The sequence below is a fragment of the Meleagris gallopavo genome, chromosome 6, assembly GCF_000146605.3.
Source record: "Meleagris gallopavo isolate NT-WF06-2002-E0010 breed Aviagen turkey brand Nicholas breeding stock chromosome 6, Turkey_5.1, whole genome shotgun sequence".
Lineage (NCBI taxonomy): Eukaryota > Metazoa > Chordata > Aves > Galliformes > Phasianidae > Meleagris > Meleagris gallopavo.
Window position 1 is genome coordinate 16463059 of NC_015016.2, and position 21665 is coordinate 16484723.

At 35.1% G+C, this 21665-nt stretch overlaps 1 long non-coding RNA gene across 3 annotated transcripts in view; it reads right to left on the reverse strand.

Annotated features, from left to right (window-relative positions):
* Positions 1-21238, reverse strand: part of LOC104911382 — a 40020-nt gene extending 18782 nt beyond the window's left edge. For 2 of the 3 annotated variants that reach the window (XR_002115901.2, XR_793891.3), the window contains exons 1-3: positions 20235-21238; positions 4238-4403; positions 1058-2788 (exon numbers count right to left, since the gene is read on the reverse strand). This is a non-coding gene — a long non-coding RNA (uncharacterized LOC104911382). The remainder of the gene's footprint in view (positions 1-1057; positions 2789-4237; positions 4404-20234) is intronic. The other variant, XR_002115906.2, reaches the window with a different exon arrangement.
* Between the last annotated feature and the right edge of the window lie 427 nt (positions 21239-21665).

Sequence of the window (21665 nt, forward strand, 5' to 3'; positions counted from 1 at the left end):
ATGGTCAGATAGCAATGTACCACTCTAATTGCTGGATACGTTGTGGTCTCTAGCCCTTACTTGCTTGTTGGTGAACCATTTGGATGCAAGTCATTACTAAATTCATTACAAAACCATTCTATTTCTCAGTCTTGGAGGAAAAATATTCATAATCTAGGACTATCCAAACTTTGATTAGGGCCAAGAAGAAGTCTGATCATTGTAACTGAAAAGGAGACAATTCAGATTTTACATAGGATTCTTCACATCTAAAATAATTTTGAGATCTTTGAATGACAGCCTACATATAGTAGATGCAAATTCGTTATGGTTAGTACTGATCAGCTCAATTTCATAGTCCTTAATGCATGGAAAATATTAGAGAGAGTTTTGCTCTCACAATCACTGTAGCATATAGCTCATTGTCTTTATTAAGTATTTGCCTAAATACGTGGAACACCAAAATCTACAGAAGCCAGAATACAGAAAACTCAGTTAAACGTCCTTTGCAAAAGAAAGAACTTGACTGAAAATAATTTTAAAAAATCAATTTATTGAAGAAAGCTCCATCTTAAACTCATACCCTATCTTGTTTGAGAGAAATTGAAAAGTATCAAAACGACGTTTCAGATTTTTTTATCAATTTTTTTATCAAAAATCCAAGAAAGCATCCATGACACTGAATTTTGCCATTATCTTATTGGTTTTTAACTGCATTATATCCATAAGTCACACCAAAAGTAATGCCTCCTATTTATTTCCATGGAAACTACAACAGATACAAAGAGCACTATTTGATGAAGCAAATTCTCAGTTAGAAAACACTATTTTTCAACGTAGTCATCACCCATAGCTATGCATTTTCACCAGTGATGAACAAGAGCCTGCATGCTGTGCATGTAGAACTCTCATAGCCATCTATAACATAACATCTTTCACATCACTATCAACACTTCTGAAACACATCACCCACCACCTCACTGCACTAATATCCACTGATTGGTCTTCATAAACCTTCAGTAAACAATGAATGTGAATGGGTGCCATTTTTTCCACATGGAGAAATTCAGTTTCACACCTTTGCTTCATATGCACTTGCACGTCAGACATAATTCTGTCATGGTTCCTCTGCTGCCATCTGTTGCATGGCAACAAAATGTAACAGAATACTATTGGGAAGATTCAATCTTGACTGTCATACCACCAACATCTGCCATTAACTTTGTGGGCCAATATAATAAAATAGGAGGCAGTACTTCCAGAGAAATCAACAGCAACAGGCATTTTGTTTTTTAATCTCTCATCAGTTTTCCATAAGAGAACCCATTTGTTTTTCGGAGAATTGTTACAGCTAAAGACAAAGAAATAACTTCAAGCTGATCTTATATGTAGGCATTTGGTTGTGGGTTTATGTAACTTCAGCTTAATTTTAGATAGATGAGCGTGTAAAATAATTGAAATGTTTCTAAATAACAGATGGAATGAAATCAATGGAAATAAATCCAAGACAAAGGTTGATGTATCAGCTGGTATAAATCATAACTCCAATGGCAGAACTACACTATGTTTATCTCTGCTAGACAAATGTTAAAAGGATCCTGAAAATAAAACTTAAATCAAAAATTTGCTATGCCAGCAAAATCTTCTCTTATAAAGCTAATCGCTTACTTTATAAGCTATAAATGTTTCTGGGGCTGGTATTTGTTCTAAATGTATTTTTTGATTGTTTGTTTGCTTGTTTGCTTGTTTGTTTGTTCAAAGAAGAAACTCTAATCTAGGATCTCTTTGGCAGATGCCTTTACCAATTATCTTTGATATACTGACAGTCAACCATATTTCTTTGCACATTACATCTTCTGACCTACTACAGTATATAATTTCATTAAGTTGTCTAAATGTGAGTATGGAACCACAATTGCTCCTTGAGTACCTGCGGCTTGTTAGCATGAAGTTAGAACTAGTGTGTCACTACAGTGCACATTGATGTTTACTTAACAACTATTTGGAAATAAAAACTTATATGGAACTACATTTCATTGCTTAGAATGCAAATATTTAACAGGTAGAATATACAAAATCTTACATATAACTACTTCTGAACTCTTTTTGTGTGTTATGTCAACTAAAGTTAGAAGTCGATTACAGCAAGGTCTTCCTTGTCAGTTATCCTGGTAGGAGGACTTGTCAAAACAGAAGAAAAAGCATATAACATTTTATCACAAGACTGTGGGAATAAGAAAAGTATAGTTTGTCCATTTATGCAGAGGGAGGAAAGAGAAAAACCTCAAACTTGGTGATAAGAATGCCAAATAGAATTCCTCTTTATTGGTATCACAAATCTCAAGCACAAACCTGTTTACTGTGCTTTAGAGATAAGAAAGGAGTATGGTTAAGGTAAAAAAAAACATTGCAGGTAATGTGGATTCCATCAAGACAAGAGCATTTTTGCTAGATAATTTAAACATGATTTTTTTATCCTCCTGTCTTGTAAGGACTCAGTATCACAATGAGAACTGTAAGTACAGTCTTTCATCAGGAACAGAATAGGCTAATAAGCAGCATAAAAATATAGGTCTACCAAAAATAATGGTCTTAACTTCTGGATTTTGAAAAAGCTCAGATTTCTCTGAGGCAGTCTCCATTTTCCTCCTATTAATGAAAAGCTGCAGTGCAGAAGATTCAAGGAAGCATACAGGTATATCCTACATAGCTTTATCATACAGGAAAATCATTTCCACAGAAGAAATTGAGTTTCACTTGTAAATGTCCTTTGACTTGTCTGGTACTGAAGGAAGATTCAAACCTCTTGCTGTAAACAAAAAGCATTCATTAATTAGTTTCAAAATAGCAATACAAAAAAAGATGCAAATGCAAGTTAGTGGCTCATGAAATGTTCAGGTAACAAATCATAAAACTAGACACATCTTGAACCATTATTTGCATAAAAACTGGCGAACTTCTGAGTGGTAGACAGACATACCTACCTACACATCACTATAGTGACAGACTCATTACTGCAAACAGAATTAAATTAAATATTGACATAAAAAGTAACATGATATCTCAAACTATAACACATCAATAAGCTGATTACTTCAGCAAAACCCTGCATAGGGATCTATGTGCCATTGTGCATGCATTTAAAGTACTACACATGCGTAAGTTACTCAGATACTGCATTAAATTCAATAAATTAAACATGAATCATTGGGCATGTTAAATGAATTGCAACCCATAATCATCTAAGTAGCAATAAGGCATTCATTTAAACTGACCTAGATGGATTGTGTGCAGGATTGTTAAATAAAATGAGAATACAAGTTACAGGTTAGAATTCTTGCAACTCTTTTCTGGTTGAAGGGATTTTTTTAAGTCAGTAACTGAAACTGTGCAAATATCTAACCTTTTGGGACCTCCTTCGCTAGACAATGGTTTATTGGTGCAGTTTGTATGCATATAAAATCATAAATAGTATATTTGTGTGAAATCCTCTGAAATCCTGTACATCTGAATAGTAGGGAATAGAATTCAGAGCAGTACTGATTATGAGTGTACAAAATAGCCACCTGAGCCAGGTATCTCCAGAATTTCAATATTTAAATGAAAGGGAAACATTTGTTTGTTCTTATTAAAAAATGCTCAGCAGTTACTTGGATATACTTTACTATCTTATTCAGGATGGTTTCACGGTTCAGAGAGAAGAACATTACTCCTTCACTCAAAGGATTTATGGAGAATTCATCCCACTAAATGTGAAAGTCTGTTCTTTATGTGAGTCATTCTAGTCTCCATGTATAATCAGTAGAAACATAGTTACTATAGGCTCAGAAGTCTAAGATAGAATTCTTCTCACTTTAAAATAGACGTTTTTAATACATCAGTTGGATTGAATCCTAAAAAAACCCTACCTCTCAACAATGAATATAAAGGGAGCTTCAGCAATAGCTGTCAATGCTACATATGTTTAAGGAAGATGAGGTGAGTTTATTCCTAAAATCTAGTCTTGGCTTTGCTGATAACCTGCTGGAAGTCTAAGTGCTCTAAAAAAAAAATCAAGAATCCTATTTCAGACTTCATTACTCCATTGATGACATCTATTAGGCAATATCTGTACCTTTCTGACATCTATATCCATTCATGGTGACTCACAACTTTAATCTTTTGGTACATGTGTTCTGCCTCCCAGCCTATCTGTTTTGTATGTTTACTGCATAGTCTTCAAAGCAATTGTCACTTTTTGTGTCAGTGTGTAGCATACCTGAGCCTCAGAATCAGAAGTACCTCTTAGCTCATCAATCATACAGGTAGTTAATTAAGAATTGTAATTGTCATTGGCATCATCTGAGGTTAGAGGTAATGTGAATAGGCCATGGGAGTTTGTATATCCTTCTGTGCTGATTTAAGCCAGAAAGCATATCTTCACACTGTAAAAAAATAAAACAAAATAAAATAAAGGAAAAAATTCAATGACTCATTGCTCCATTGTTTCTGCTATTAATAGTTTAAAATACAAATATAAGCACATCCTTAATTAATACTAGATAAAATTATAAAGAAATGCTCTTTAGAAAGGTATTTGAAAAGGTTATTGAAAACAAGAGTGATGGCAAAAAATGTTGTATCTGTAATGTTACTGTTGAACATTTAAGACAAGAATAACTTTGAATTTTTAAATGCTGAATATTTTAATGCTCTATGAATTTAATAGAAGCCAGCTATGGTAATAAGCTAGGTGTCATTGCATGACCTCAGTCAAGTTTTGTGCCCATGAAGGAAAATGAAGCAATGTTACACAGTAAAAATGAAATAAGGAGTATTATAAAGTCATTACAGTATGTCATACTTTCATCAAATTGGACAAGATTTCATGAGCTTAACTCATTCTGTATCCCTAGTACTAGTGTCCAAGGAATAAGTACTTTTTTTGTATAAGTTCTGCATCACAGCTTGGCAAAAACCCGGTTACCAGATAACATCCATTTAAGTCAACAGTAAAACATTTTTTAAACAAAGTAAATTACATGCTACAGGTCTCCAAAATAGCCTGTACTATAGCCATCCCTCATGTCAGGATACACATCTGAACTAAACTCTGTGAAATTAGATTGGACTTGCCCAAGCCAGAGAGTTTAAAGCTACCTTGGATGTCCTTTCATTACAATACAGTCATCCTGATTGGTAAAGCTCACTGATTAAGACATCTAAATTAATTTGTTTACACGCAAGCTAAGTTCCCATTATCATCAGTAGAGATCTAATTGGATACATTTAGTGAACATTAAAGATCTACTCAGTGAACTCTAAATTATACACTTACATTTGGATGATTATTTTAGGCTATCCATAGAATTGTTCCCAGCTTAATATGTGCAAAACAGTCTTAAGACCTTTAATTGAGTCAACTCTGATTTAATTTTTGTCCTATTGCCCTCTTATCTAGACTTGTAAACTACAGGCTGTAGGATACTAAGCGTTACTCTGTAGTGATATTTTATTCCATTTATTTTATTACAATATAGTGCGCAAGACAATCCATGCATGCTGTAGCTCTTCATTTTCATCTCATATTGGAAGCTTATACTTGAAGCTCAGTTTATGCACAGTTATTTTCAGTTTATATCATAAGAAAGACAAATCAAAAATGAGAAATGAAGATGTTCCTTCCTAACTGAAGGTTCACAGTCACAGGGTTGCAGAATTGTAGGGGTTGGAAAGGACTTCTTAGATTATCCAGCCCCACCTCACTGCAAAAACAATTTCCCTGCAGTAGGTTACACAGGAAAATATCCAGGAAGGTTTGGTGTGTTTCCAGAGAAGGAGACTACACAACTTTCCTTGCTCTATCATCCTCATAGTAAAGAAATTATTTCTCATATTCAGATGGAACTTACTGTGTTCCAGCATTGCCCCTTGTCCTGTCACTGGGCACCACTGAAAAGGTTACTTTCCTGGAGATTATTTTCCTCTAGGTGAGAGAGTGTCCTGAAATGCTTGGCACATAAATCAAAGACATTTTAAGAAATCCTTTACTCTTCTGCCTTAAGAAAACATTTGGTTCTGTAAGTTCCCTCTTAGTCATTTAGAACAGCCTAGGACATATTTTCATGTCACAGTAAACAGCAATATAGCTGGATATGTTTGCTTGACTAGTTTCTTCTTGTACATAAAGAAGCTAAGAGGTGGACAAACAGTAACATAGAATTAGAAGTTAAACTTGTAGAAAAGAAAATGAAGCAGTAATTTGAAATAAAGGTTTTAGAACTTGCTCAGAACTCATAAAATGTTGATAACATCTTGTCTCTCCACAGCTATTTTGGGGCCATGGAAGATGATGAAGAAATAATGGAAATCCCAGTTGCAGTAGTAAAATTATTAATATGTCCAGTTGCAAGTGGCAATGTAAAGTTAGACCACAACTTACTATAGGTTACATACATACACTACCTTCTCTACTGGATATGTCTAAAAGTTGGTATAACTATCATGCTCAGGATGTATTAAATTTTCCAATAAATAATTTCTGGGGGAAAAAAAAAAACAAAAAACAGTTCTCAACAGAAAAGAATGTCTTGTCTTGTAAGAAACTTCTCTCTCTTTATACCTGCTCTGACGCTTCTCCAGCTGTCTGTATAGTTGCACATGTACAGCATACTATAGGCAAAATCTCTGTACAAACCTCTACACTCGGAAAGACTGTGCAGAGACATGCAGTACCATTAATTGTTCAATACAACGTGTTAGTTGACAGAGCTATATCATTGCCTACTTCAGATAATAAAGAAGTTATGCGATAGTTCTAATGTAGTTCCTGTATTGTGGCTTCTGAAATACTTATTTCATTGAAGTACACGCTCATTTAAAATAACTGATCAAATGCAAGTTTCCATGAAATTTGTAGCATAGAACCTTGTAGGCAGTGATAGGTTAATTAACTTCAAATATTGTCTATCAGAAAAGTTTGGAGTGATTGTCTGATAGTCACTGGCACTCTGACATTCTAAAAGCTTGATTCTGGGGAAATGATGCCACTAGCTTATAGCATATAATATTTTTGAAAATTCTGATAACATGAAAATCACTTTTATGTGAAATTTTGGAAGCTATAAGTAGATATTTGATATAAAAATTTACTATTTATTAATTTACATATACATGTTACATTTAAAATAATTTATGTTTTTCTTATATAAATATACCTAGAAATAGTTAGCAGGTGATAATTTATTGCATACATTGCATTTCACAAAAACTCAGAATCACGATATAAATGATCTTGGATGGGACCTCTCACGTCTGTGTAGTCCAACCGTGTTACTTATTGGAGGCTCAGACAGAGCAAGTTACTCAGAACCATGTCCAGGTTTCTTTTGAATGCCTCCAAAGATGTAGATATGCCCTCCCTTGGCAACTTGCTCCCCTGCTCTGTCACCACTACAATAAAAAAATGTTTTCTTATGTTCAGCTGGAGTTTGCTGTGTTTCAGCTCATGCCCATCGCCCTTTGTCCTGGCACTAGGCACCACTGAAAATAGCTTGGCTCCAATATCTTTGTATCCTCCCTTCAGGTATGTATATATATTGATAAGATTCCACTTGATAATTCTTCACAGAATGCAACCTACTTAACATTAGCATGAGAAAGTTAAATTTCTAGTCCAAGCAACTCATTTGGACATTGAGTACCTAGGCTAATCTTTCCTGTTTAGCTTAAAAGCAGAACTGAGAAACTAAGCAATGTATAGTGAATGAATGCTTTCTGCACACTTACAGTATTGAGAAATGGTGAATGGCTGTCACTATTAATTTTGGAAAAAAATAAGTTCTATAAACATAGTAACTCTATAATGAGACCACTTTAAAAGAAAACTAATTTTGATAGTAGTTATGAAAGCTACTGGAACCAGCAAACCTTGTTCTGTTTTCAATAGGCAGTGGGGAAAGTCTTACTTTGATAGAATTTCTTTCTACATTTTAGGAGAAAATTAGAGAAATGGCAAGTTATCAAGATCGTAAGTTAGTAGGTGATTATCAGTTGAAGAGTTTTATCCAGCTAGATCAAATGCACATTTCTTCTGATTACATTTGAAGCAGCATATTGTGCATATGATTGCCTGCCAATGATTCCACTGGCAGAAGGATTAAGTCCTAATTTGCCTCCAAGGGTTGCCAACAGGATGACAATCTAGCCTCATGTTTTATCATCCACTAGAAAATTTGTCTGCCATTAGAGAAAGGTATGTGACTAGCTAGGTAAAATCATTTACAATGCACTCTAAGCCACATTTATATACATTATATATTTTATCTCCTTGATTCATTCCTCATTTCTCCTTGTTAGAAATCACGACAGCATTTTGCCTCCATCAAGGAGAGCAGGTGAACAACTTGAACCATTCTATGCACCTGCATTAACGTTAAATCAGCTTTCATGAATTGTGCATGAGATCCAATATGTTATAGTCATTAACTCTGGCATAAGGTAAAAAAAGCTTCTTCAGAGACAGGACTTTCTTTTACCATGTCAAGCCAAAAATACGTAAAAACTACAGAAGGTAATGACTCAGACCCTTAAGATCTTTCCCTTTTACTTGAAGTAAAGGAAGAACAGGTTTAAATTAGGAAACATCGACTGAAGAAAAACAGAAAAGATGAAACTGTGATATACGAACATTACTCGCGATTAGTTTAATATATAATTTGCTCTGCTGTCCATGATCCATATCAGTAACTGAAGTTTTAGAGTACATTTATAGCTATTATAGAAAGAGTAAGACTTGTAACCTACATTCTTTTTCTCTTATTCCAACAACTGTGTTTTCTCCCTGCAAAATTTTAACATTGCCATTAAATGCAGGAGAGTCTGTCACTACAGCAGCTGTTCCAGTTTTCCTTACAAAGCTGGTAGCTGTAGCCCGGTTAAGTGCTACCCCCTAGTGTTCAAATACCTCGCGTTGGATCTTTTAAACCCGTGTGCCTGAGTGTATGTTAATTTTCTTCCGTGGTTACACCCAGTACCTCAAACAGAGGCTCCAGGTGAAGATAATGGAGGATCAGTTTCACAGACCATTTTATTTACAGTTAAATTCTTCCCTCATCGAATTGTATTGTAGTGCTTTTTCTTCCATATCTCCATTACTGTACCAAAGTTTAACCACTATTCACTTCCTTTCCATTTTAAACATTCTACTTTTTTTTTTTTTAATCAATCAACCAGACAGATTATTTCTTCTTCCTTAATTCTTTTAGACTAAGTATATGGAGACCACCTAGTGTGCAGTTACAAATGCAATTATCATCACAAACAACTTTGTGTAAGGTAGTTAACTGGTCAGATGACTGCCACCCATGCTCAACAAACCAGTGGACTGATTCCCATTTCTTTTGATTGAACATCTCAGCAGGGAAATTTCTATTATTCAGTTTGAGGAAATCAGTAAGTAAGTAAATAAATAAACAAACAAATAAATGCTAACTCACGCAACTCAGTGATATTTGTGTGCATTATTTCAGATATTATTTCAGATACTTTTCACCAGGCAAATTGATCATCAAGGCCTCTTCAGAAGCACGACTTAAAGCAGTTCAAATGTAGTGTGTTGACAGAGCAACAGTTTTTATTGTTTTCTTGAATTAAATCATAATTACATGCATCAGCTCAGGTCAACAAAATGAAAAATAATCTGAATCAAAGCAAAATAATACATTTATATTTTCCCTTCAGAAAAAATAAAAAACTTCCACTATGTGGAAATTATTTTTTTTTTCTCAACAGATATTCAGCTGTGTAAGATTATCATTTTCTTTTCGCAAATTATACTTGCGGACTTGAATACTATAAGCTTCTCAATAGCCATATATATAAGGACCTGCCTTATGTTAATGCTTATTTTGGCTCACAGGACAACTCAGGTTCTTAAGATCATGGTGTCCCTTGATATAAGAACTTGGTCTACGAGTATCAAGTTTGTGATGTGTGAGTGTCTGTACGTTTGAGAGTGAGAGAGAATACACTTGAAAATTTGACTTGCCATTAAATAACACATTGCTGTGTTACCAGCTTTTCCTGGTTCTTTGTATATTAGTGTGGGAATTTTATGAAGACAGTATTTTCTTGTGCTTGCTGAAATAGTGAAGTTTCAGACCTTCATAAAACATACACAACATTGCAACAGAAAAGCAATAATAAATGAATATAAGAGGAAAAAAAACCTTCCAGCCTCTGTTCAAGTTCAAATAAGTTGTATTTGCTCAGGGCTATGATGCTTCAGGAAATAAAGGCAATAAGGAGTAAAGAGAGTTTACAACTTTAGGAAAGATTTTATTTCTTACTGATTCAATTGAGTTTTAGGAATACCACTGGAGGCCCTAAGAATATTCAGAACAGAATTTTACAGGGACTAATCTCAATTACCTTTATAAACATTGTCTATCTACAGAAGATTGTGAGAGATTTCTGCAGGTTTGTTTCTTCCTCATCTCGGAAGATAAGGTTTATATGGTTGTAATATGTGCCCATTCCTCTGTCCATCGAGCAGTCCACTGATAATCATTTCCAACAGATTTCAAACAGTCAGGGCAGGAAGGAGAGAGCTAAAAGATGTAAGAGCTTCCAATTAAAAAAGTAAATTAAAAAATAGCATCTTGAAAAGCACATGAGAAAAATCGAATATTCTTGTAGTAGGAAGGTGTGCTATGCTAAGACTCATGAAGTCAGTCATCAAAGGACAGAGTACGCAGCCATAATTCATATTATTGTTTGTTTAAAGCTGTGAAATTTCCCATAGCAGTGCCTGTGCAATCAAGTGCATGACAAAGCCAAAAAACACAGGTCCCTTGAATATGAAAAGAACATAAGGCGAGAGATCTGCCTGTCTGGAAATAAATGGCTGGCTGCTTATCTTGGGATGTAAAAACTGGATTCAGTTCTCATGGAACCTTGCTCAAGTCCAAAGTATCTATACATCTGTTTCCTCTAGAATGGCATCTGGTTATGCACCCACACTGTCTTTGAGAAGCTTTGATTAAGATTCCCAGACTTAACGTCAGAACATTTATCTATGTCACAGGAATTATGTAAAAATAAGTGTGTTGCTGATGATGAAGCAATCAAATACTGTGGCAATCAGTTTCTTAAAGCTATTTGAGATGACTGATGGAATTATTTCACAGTCAAACAAAGAATTCTGGAAGTTCAACAAAAGGAAAGAAAACAAAAAAACCTTCTCTTTAAAGGTAATATTGGGTTCCCTCAAGCAACAAGTTAACTGAGCCTGCTTCTCCCCAGAAACTTTAAAGAGCATGTGTTGTTTAATTCCATGGATGCTTGTGTATTTAATATTTTTCTTTCAAACGTGTATGTGAATGTGATTCAGATTGCTGCTGCTCAGTGGCACAATATGTATGTTTGCAAAGAAAGCCATTATGGCTTAGTTCCCTGTTGTTCAGTGTCTGAATTCTTGTGTCTCCTTCTCACTGCATTAGCTCAAGCAATCTAACTCTGGTTTTCCCAAGCCATCCCACAAAGCACTGACTTATTCTATAACTCTCTGGTTTCTACATACCCAGAGGCTGGTTCAGAGCTGTGCACACGTCTGGCAAGCAAACATGGGCTGAATGATCAGCTGGCAGTCTAAGGAGGACACGTGATTTTGTACCACTACTACATAATCTTATTCCCACTGTATATTATTGGCACTCTTCTCTTGCCATGCTTCTGAGTTCCTCACCTTTAAGTTGAAATTCAAGAGCTAATAAAGTCCTGGCAGGTTCTCATAGCCCAGTATCCCCATAAGTATATCGTTGCCCATGCTCGTTACTGGGCACAGGCCTTGAACTGGCTTTTCCAGGGTCTCAGGACCTTGCCTCTTTCAGATTATTTGGATTTAATAGCGATTCTTCTATTTGACCATCCTGTTACATCCAATTTGTGTCAATTTTGCTTTTTGTTCTATAGTATAACTATATTTTTTTATATAGACACTAGCAGTGAGTAATTCCTCTGTGAAGAGTGAAGTGGTTATGAGTTCAGCATAATGATGCAGTGGTAGAGAAGCACAGGAGAGGTATGATAGCACTGACCACATATGAGAATATGTAGAGGAGTACAGGCATGAGGGTAGCAAGAAAGAGGCTGCAGGATAGCACTGAAGCCCCAGAAAGATAAACAATTCACCAATGCTGAGTTAAAGAAATGGAGTTACGGACTCCTTACACACCTTACATGCAAAATTTGGTTGCAATATTAACTATGTTGCTGAACGGTTGACAAAGAAAATGGTGCAAAACTGTCAAAAAAACTGAATGACCTCAAGTGAACCCATAGTGAAGAAGAAACCATGGACCTCATAATACTCTGGGAAAAAGGAAGAAAAAAACACCACCAGGATCACTCCAGATAGCAACAGAACTGTGAGACACAGAAATTTTCTGCAACCCCTTCTGCCTGACTTCCTTCTGAGAAAAGACCAAGACCAAGATGGGCAATGGACAGGTGTGTATAAGGATCTCAAGCATATAATTACTACTGAAACCTTCATTTTCACTTTTATTTTACTACATGGAGTAAAATCTTTTTCTTTCATTTTTCTGCATTTCTTAGCTTGATTTTTTTTTACTTTTGATTTTTCTTATGAAATTTCACTTATGCCAATAATGAATTCTTGGCTTTACACATACAGCGTGTTTTTTTATTGCATGTCACAACTTTTCTAATTTAACAGTGTGACAGACAAATGAAATGATTACATAAATTCTTTAGAAGCCAGGCTTAGAAATAAAGAATAATTGTATCAACAGAGTGGAATCCACTCTCTCCAATACTTTTTTTTTATTATTAATTCCAATACCACTCTCTGCTACTTACACCTTTTGTCAAAGATTACAAGAGCTAAGCCTCCCTTTGACAGCATAAGTGTGGGTACTTTGGTATCAACAATCTAAACAGAAGCAATAATGCAGCACTAGAAAAAGAGGCTGGTGGGTTGTGGGTTGTTATAACTTATTTAATATGCATTAAGGGATATTTACTTAAGAGTTTAAGAGACATTGTCTAATGAAAGCAGTTAAGATTGGAATAGATTAGATATGGCAGTTGTAGAAAAGCTTCATAATTGGACCCTTTTTATTAAAATTTAACTAGAGTTAACAAATGAATAGTTCAAATGGAGTCAAGGTTGACTTGGGGTAGTGGGATGGAACAGATGGCCTCTTCAATCCTCTTTTAGCTCTATTTTCTGAGATAATTCTACACATGATGCAGTAAGATTTATTTGCTAGTACTTTTCTCCTTTGTTGTATCTTGGACTGAGGCTAGAAGTTTTTTATATTGTGCTAAAGAATATGGAAAACCTCAGTGACAGGTATGGAATCCAACTCACTGAATGAAAAACAGCAGCTAAATGCTTCTGTAAATGCCTAAATTAAGAAGTTACTCCTGTATATAATTTCTCTGTTTCATTGAGTAGTATCCAATGAATGTAGAATTCTTATGTTATTTTTTTTTTTTTTTTTTTTTTTTTGAGTCTGTGAATATTCTCTTTGTAAAGATGACACAAAGAATTTAATCAGGAAGTTTCTGCTGCACTGCAGACACTGCTGAAATGTAAGGATAGCGGAATTCAGAAATATATTTAGTTCATCTGTATCCAGTGTCAGAGAAAAAGGCAAGGAACAAAACAAGTTATCAGTCAAACAAACACTACTAGGGGTCTCATAAGAAAGACAGAATTTGTTATAGGGTAGTTGTGGAGGACTATGGGACTGCATAAGTTTTACTATGGGATGTTCTGAAGTTTTTTGCACAGAATTGCAAAACCTATTACAAGATATCTAGGGAAAAAGCCAAAGGCAGTGGCAGAGAGCAAGGTGTGTGGGGCAGGAGCTGTTGTGAAGAGGAGGGATAGTCAAAGGTGTAAGTTGCAGGCAAGCCCTGCACCTGAACTCTGTATTAAGTTCTATTTCTACATATTTTCTGTGCAAGGATGCTCTCTACTTTCTGGGTGTGCATGTGTGCATGTGTACGCATGCTGTTAGTAACCTTCAGGCTGGACTGTGTAGGAAGTTATAACTTCAGAATCTGGAAGGACCCAAGGACTGAGCCAATAACTGCACAAATGGAAGACTTTACAGAGACGGATTCGTTATATTTAAGTGTTAACTGTACAGGTAAAATAGAATAAAAAGCTGCTGTGAATCATCTGAACATTCTGTAAGCCTTGCTTCAATCTTTGCCTGCAGTGAACATAAGAATCAGTACAACTGAAATACACACTATACAAACAAGCTTGTAGTCAGCTTCCCAAATTATGCATAAATTAATAGAAAGATATAACGTATTTCAGATTTATGGCAATATCATTAGGATTACTTTGATTTGATTAGAACATATTGAATCAGTATGAGAAAATACTTAATATATGCTCAGTAAAGCAATGAGAATGGGTTGTTACCTAGACAACTTGACTCATCTGCAGTACTGAAACCAAATGTTGAATCTCTCATAGATAGAAGAAAAGCTACAAAGAATATAAATTCTTAGGGTCTTCCTTTCTTTAGAGTTACCATTTAAAATGTAGGCTCTAGATTTCAAACAAGAAAACATATAAAAAATTTAGATTAGTTCTTCTACTCATGCGTAGGTAAAGATGTATGTTTAATATTTTATTTGTAGAACTGACAGCTTTTTTGGGAATATTTAATGCTATAGATTGTGTATCCCTAGTACAAAATCCTTTTATCTGTTTGTTGTTGTTTGTTGTTTGTTTTTTAATGTCACATGCTATCTCAAAATCCACCATTTTAGACTTTGTTTTTTACACAGACTAGAAAGCTAGGCATTTCTGTGAGAATAAAATATTAATCCACAAACAAGATAGTAAAGCAAGCCTTAGTTGTGCATTATAAAGAATGAGAGTTCCCTCTGCTGGAATGTTATATTATTTCAGTTCTGAAATAAAATGCATATGAAAGTTCATTCTTCTTAGTTCAAACTATTTCTGAAACATCAAAATAATTAGCATTTTTCGTAGTTTGATAGTAGTCATTCTTGCATTGTTGTAATGTGCACTGAAATGGAAGAGAATAAACTAATGCAGCCTTTTTTGAGGCAAATGGATCATCAAAATTCATTTGCATTAGAGTTACAATAGAGATATCTTGATTACTACTTTAGGAACATTTATACAAGTTGCAATGTCACCATGTGAAAAGAATTGGTGTTAACTGAGCACTTAAGATACTCCAGTCAGAGACTGAGTATTCAGCCTTCAAGTGCTATAAAAGCCTACACAGGAAGTCAGGCTCATTTCTCCTGTCTCCTATCGAACAGCCCAAAATCTAAACTCCAAAAGGAATTTCAATATTGTTATACTGAACTAACCTTTATGATGCCAGACCAAACAGTCCTGACAATGAGATGAAAGAAAATTAGGACATTAAGAAATGGTTAAAAAGAAGTCTTAACTGGAACACAGAAGTGTAGTAGAACTGTACAATCTTAAAAAATCTATGTATGTACATATATAAATAAAATAAAACAAACAAAGGTAACGTAAGTAAAGACATCGGTTTGTAGCAAAACAACTTAAACAGAATTATTAAATAGATTTTCCAGGAATAGAGCTACATGCAGATAAAGAGATACAGTGCAAGGTCCTCCACGTGGGTCAATACAGTCCCAAACTTGAATACTTGCAAGGCATGGACTGAGAGCGGCCCTGAGGAAAAGAATATGGGAGTACGAGAGGATGAAAAACTGAACATGAGCCAGCAGTGATTACTTGAAGGCCAGAAGGCCAACTGGATTCTGGACTGCATCAGAAGAGAGGTGCCCAGTAGGCTAAGGAAGGCCATATTTCCCCTCTGCTCTGCTTTTGTAAGACCCCATCCATGGTACTGCATCCAGGTCTGGGGCCCCCAGCACATAGAGCTGTTGGAATCCATCCAGAGGATGGACGTGACTGTGAACAAATGAGCATCTCTCCCGTGAAGAAATGTTGAGGGATCTGGGCTTGTTTACCCTGCAGAAGAGATGGTGCTAAGAAGACATAATTGAGGCATTCCAGTACCGAATGAGAGCTTAAAAGCAGGAGGAAGTCTGACTTTTTACATGGGCAGATAATCATAGGAAATGGCTTTAGACTGAAAAAGGTGAGGTTTAAATTGTATTTTAGGAGGAAATTCTTTACTTAGGCTGTGTAAGGCACTGGAACATGTTGCTCAGGGAAGTTGTGGATGTCCTATCTCTGGAAGTGCTCAAGGCCAGGCACAATGGGGCTCTGGGCAAGCTGACCTAGATGCCTACCTACAGCAGGGGTTTGGAACTAGATTGTTCTTAAGGACCCTTTCAACCCAAACCGTTCTTTGATTCTACTGTCCATAATGCTACCAAATAAAGTCTTCTGGGAATTGTTGTGATTGGAGGCAAGAAGACAACATACAAAGGACAAACAAAAATAGTCTAGTAAATAGGTTTATTTATTTCAGAAGAAATTTAGATTATTGAATTAACCACACTACTAACTTAAGAGCACTGAAGGAGTAATCTTGTAGTTTCTGCAACAGGAGCACACTAATAACAAATCCAGAAAAGCTGAGATCTGCCAATTGCTATAGCATGCTTTATAAAATGTCTTTATAAAGAGAAACCCAAGCATAGTGTGGAAGTGAGCGACTCTCTGTAGCAAGGTTTCATTACAAACACTGACGAGTACCTGCAAGAGTACATCAATGTAAAAATGGAAAAATATATTTTTGAAGCAAAGTAGCAAGTGGGATTCTTTAAACTGTTCTGTGTATATCTGTGCTCTTCCAAACATTTCCTGAAGTGCTTCTCCACAAGAAACTATTGATCTGGTGTAGGTCATGTACTCTCAGTGAATTAGCACTGTAAAAAGAATGCCAGAGTTCACCTGCATGTTTCAACAGACTAGACTGAGATTTTCCCTTTCAACATATGGCTCATTCCATCTGTTTACAGCAGTTTAAGTTTCATTTCCTTCATTTTATCCTGTCATTTCAGGGACAACCTGTTCTCTTTCAGAAACAATTTGTGGTTTTCTCCATATTGCAACAAACATGATGAAATATCTTCTAAGCTCTCATTTCCTGTATGATGCTAAATATTTTATTCATTTCACCTTGAACAGCTTACGAAAGAGGAAAAAAGTCAAAAGAAGAGGTGAGCAGAAAGCTTGCTGGTCCTCACTTAAGAACTGGAAATAACACCATAATTCAGTAGCACTTTGATGACTTCTTTAGGTGTTGTTAACTTCACATTAACTTGTTATTAAGATATGTTTTTTTCTAGAAATTATAGTGCATGCAGGGAATAGCTGTATTCTGCCATTGGTTGTAAAGTTCATGAGTAAATAAAATTCAAGAATAGCCTGTTGTTTCTGAAAGCATTTTACCTTATTCTCATTTGTCAAGAAAATATATTCTTTTACATTCTTCCTTATCAGTTTCTAGCAGCTAGAGAAAATATTTACATTAAGTTTGACTGCTTGTGGAAAAAAAAGGAGCTGAGAGAAGTCTTATGTCACTAAATATGTATCTAGGATGATAGAAGACTAGTTTAAAGAATAACAAATCTTATTTCCAGGAGCATTTCTGGATGTCACAAGAATGTCAAGATGTCACAAGGAACATAGCATAGAAACAGTTCTGGATGTTTGCTACTCAGTTCTTATCTGAACTATTATCAGTGTACCTAATGAGACTTACTAAGAATTATTTCTTTTCCCACATACATACTAATACAAGTTTTACAGCATTCTAGAAAATTGTTTCATATCACACTCCACTCCAACTCATTAAAAAATATTTATTCCTTATTAGATCCACTTGGACAGACAGGGAAATGTAAGTCTAAAGTACTACTTCAGGGAGAAACATATCTGATAATTCTTGTAGACAGTGGTTAGAGATGAGATTTTACAGCTGTCTAGGAAGCATTGACATGTCTTCCTAAACAGAGAAAAAAAAAAAAAATCTTATTCTTCTAGGGTTTAAAATAGCATGTAACAGCAGGAGACATGTTCTGCCTCGATAAACCATTATTCTCATGGGGCTTTTAATTACTGTGGGGTAAGCCAAATCAAGTTTTCAAGTATGCTGTATCCAAAGATGGCCTTTAAGTTTTGGCTTCTGTGAATGCAACTTCTTCTAATAGAAGGAAGAATTTAAAACCAGAAAGGGAAAAGGTGTTGCTTAACCCCAGTACAGATTAATTTCTTGTTCCAACATGGCTGAGGCATGCAGTAAGAGGTAATAACAAGTAATTACTCTGAGGTGTCTGAACACAGCCAGAGATATACATGAGTACAAGTTCTGTGGAAATGTTGTTAACTTGAAATATGAAATAGGCCGTATAAATACTAAATCTTTTGCTTGTAATTCTTGAAGTCCCAGTTAATCTGAAGACTTCTACCAAAAAAACATAGGATACTGTTATATTTTTAATTATTTAAATATAGTAAGAATACTCCTATATGGTAAGTTTCAAGTCCTATTTTCTTAGATACAAGTATAAACGAAAATGATTTCCTGACTGAAACTACTATTTGTTCACCTGGAATGCATATTCCACTTTTAATCGTATTCAAAGAAGGGAAAACTGTTGCTATACAAAAGGATAAATCAGTAAATTGGGAGATGCAAGATGAGACAAGTCTAAAGATGAATCATCGGGAATGTTTTGTTGAGTCTTTGTAGCTGTATTTTCATTTATCTAGAACACTGAAATGGCAAAAATCACAATGACCATCTGCTAGTTCCAGAATTCGTCCAGTTACATTCTAACTAATACATTTGACCTCCTGTCCAGCTCTGATTACACTGTTGAGCTTGCAGAGGTCAAAGCCTTTGACTAAAAACTACGTTTGTAATTCATTCAATCCATTCTAACAAGAAACTGTACAGGAAAAGATATAGTGGCCAATGATAACCATGAGATTTTTACAATACTGGTTATTGTAGCCAGGCACCAAATTATTTGGGGCTCCTGTCTTGGCAAATTACATCTAGAAATTACTTACTAAAGAGTTACGAAGTTGAAAGCAATACATCATCTTCAGCTTAACAGGCTAAGCTCTTAAGTCAGAAAATCACACATCCAAATTCATGACCAAGATGCTCTTAACATAGCAATCCTGACACATTTAAAATGGTTTCTTTTTTTTTTTTTATCTTTTCTTTCTCCCAGCATATCCTAATAGTCACACTGGAGAAATACGGTCTGGATATGTTGGCTATAACATGGCTATAACAATGAGTTCTGGAACTAGCACATGGTCATTGTGATTTTTGCCATTAGCCCATAGGAAATGGGCTAGTGTGGCTCAAAGTGTTGCAGTCAACAGCATGAAGGCTGAAAGTGAGTTCCAAAGAGCATTCCTCAGGAGTCAATGCTGAGGTCAGTCTGCTAAATGACTTTTCTAATGGCCTGAACTATTAAAAGTAATATAGCCTCAACAGGTATGTATAGAATATTAAATTGTGGGCTAGGGCGAGTACACTGGAAGATGGATTCACCAGTTGTTAGATTTTCAACAGACTAGAAATATGGACAGATCTCGCAAGCTTCAAAAAAGCAAATAGAAACTTCTGTAGTTTGGATGGAATAACACCACCCAGCTGCACAGGCTGGTGTTACCAGCTAAATGGCAGCTTTGCAAAAAGGCCTGTGGTCCTGGTTAACATGAAAATGAGTCAACATTGAGTCTCTGCAATGAAGAAGACTTACTTGCCTCTCTTTATTATCTGTGGTCAGCAAACAGGTCCAGGGAAATTGTTATTCTCTTTTATACAGCACTTGTGACAACTCATCTAGAATACTGAGTCCATTTTTTTGAACTTTCCAGTACAAAAAAAAAGACATTGTCATACAAATTCAATGCAAATTCAGCAAAACAGCCATAAATAAGATTAGGAGACTGAAGCACAAAATATGTAACTAGCAACTGTGAAAACTGGATTTGTTATCCTAACAAAAGAAAAAAAGTAAAGTAAAACCTAAATAACTTATGCTTTCAAGTCAGTTAGATAATATGAACGATAGCCATCAATTGTAACTTTCAATTGTATACCCCAAGATCAACCAGCGACAAACACATCGTGAAAAGCAGCCTTTTGAAAGGCAGCTTTGAAGCCAGAATTTAGATGAATTTAGTAGAAATTCTGAGATTAATTTGTAGTGTCATACATTGCAACTCTTCTAAATCTGTAACTTCTGCTGGATTATTCTAAAGATGTACTCACAGACAAAATCAGGCAGCTGGCTTGAGGGTAAAAATGCTTCCTGCCAGAACACAAAGCTCAGTCCATCCTTTTGAACTCAGCATAGGAAGGAAATGGCCTGGGGTACTGAGAATGGAAGGAAAAGAAAGTGTCAGATTCCATTTCAATGTAGAGGCATGAAGTGTGGGTTAGCTGTGAAAATCCCCAGTTCTCACTGTAAGGTCATAGTTAGAGAAGTTCCATTTGTTGCTAGGAAACACAAATGGAATTAAACAAATCATTAAAAAAAAAAGAAAAAATCTAGTCTGAAATTGGCAGCAAAGAAATGTAAAATAATTGTCTATTTCCTGAAATGAAACTAAGAAACAAAACAAAAACTGAGCTAGACACTAAAAAGCCATTGCCAGTTATTATAAAGTGAGGTCTCTAACTTACTTACAGGAAGGGTGGAGAGTATCTCCTTGCTCATTAAAGTGTGCAAAGTGAAACCACCCAGTGCTACTCTGAGTAAGAAAAATTAAAGTTAGGAGCAGAACATTATGATTTTGCGCAGTGAAAAGAGCTTGTTTAGATAGCTGGAATAGCCTAAAAGATAAAAAATTAGGAGCTGTGCAATGTAAAGTATTTTAGTTATATATTTAGAGAGATTGTATTCAATTATCAATATAAGTGGAGGCTGTGGCTTCCAAAGCCCATAGTAAAGCCATTACACAAACATCAGGTTTTCTACTTAGAATTATGATATTTTTAAAAGCATCATATATTTAAACTCACTTACTGGCTTTTCAGTGCAACTAATGTTTATACATATAAATGTATATATTTATATATTCATACACCTATACACACTACATTAGAATATCAAGCAATTATCCTTTTACCATTTAAAATATCTTCCTGAATTGTGAGTATTACAGGAATCAAAATAAACAAGAATGACTCATTAAATCTCATGCTAAGAGAGAGACAAGTAAATCTGCTATGTCATGATGATTTTAAAGATTCTGGAGTTTGGGGAAAATTGGATTTGTAGTAAACTATTAATATAGCAGAAAATAATAGAGATTTAAAAATACCCTATAAATAAAATAATAAAAGTATTATTTTAACTACTTGAGCAACTTTGTGCTAAAAAATTAAATCTGTTGACAGTTCATTTGTTTTATGATGTTTTTTATTCTGAAGTGAAGGCTTCATATTATTAAGTTTCAATGGCTGCATGGAAACAGAATTTGCAGAGTGTTTAATATATGTGGCAATTTAAAAATTATCCTTTATAATTTTGCCATCTGCAAGTGATTAAAAGCATTAACACCTATGAAAATCTCATTAATGTTTTCAGTCTTATTATAAAATCAATGAGTGCAGGTATTGCAAAACCCCATATTAACACTTCCCACAATAACTTGGTTCACTTACCACATTTTGAAAAATCTGTTTTAAATCCCATAT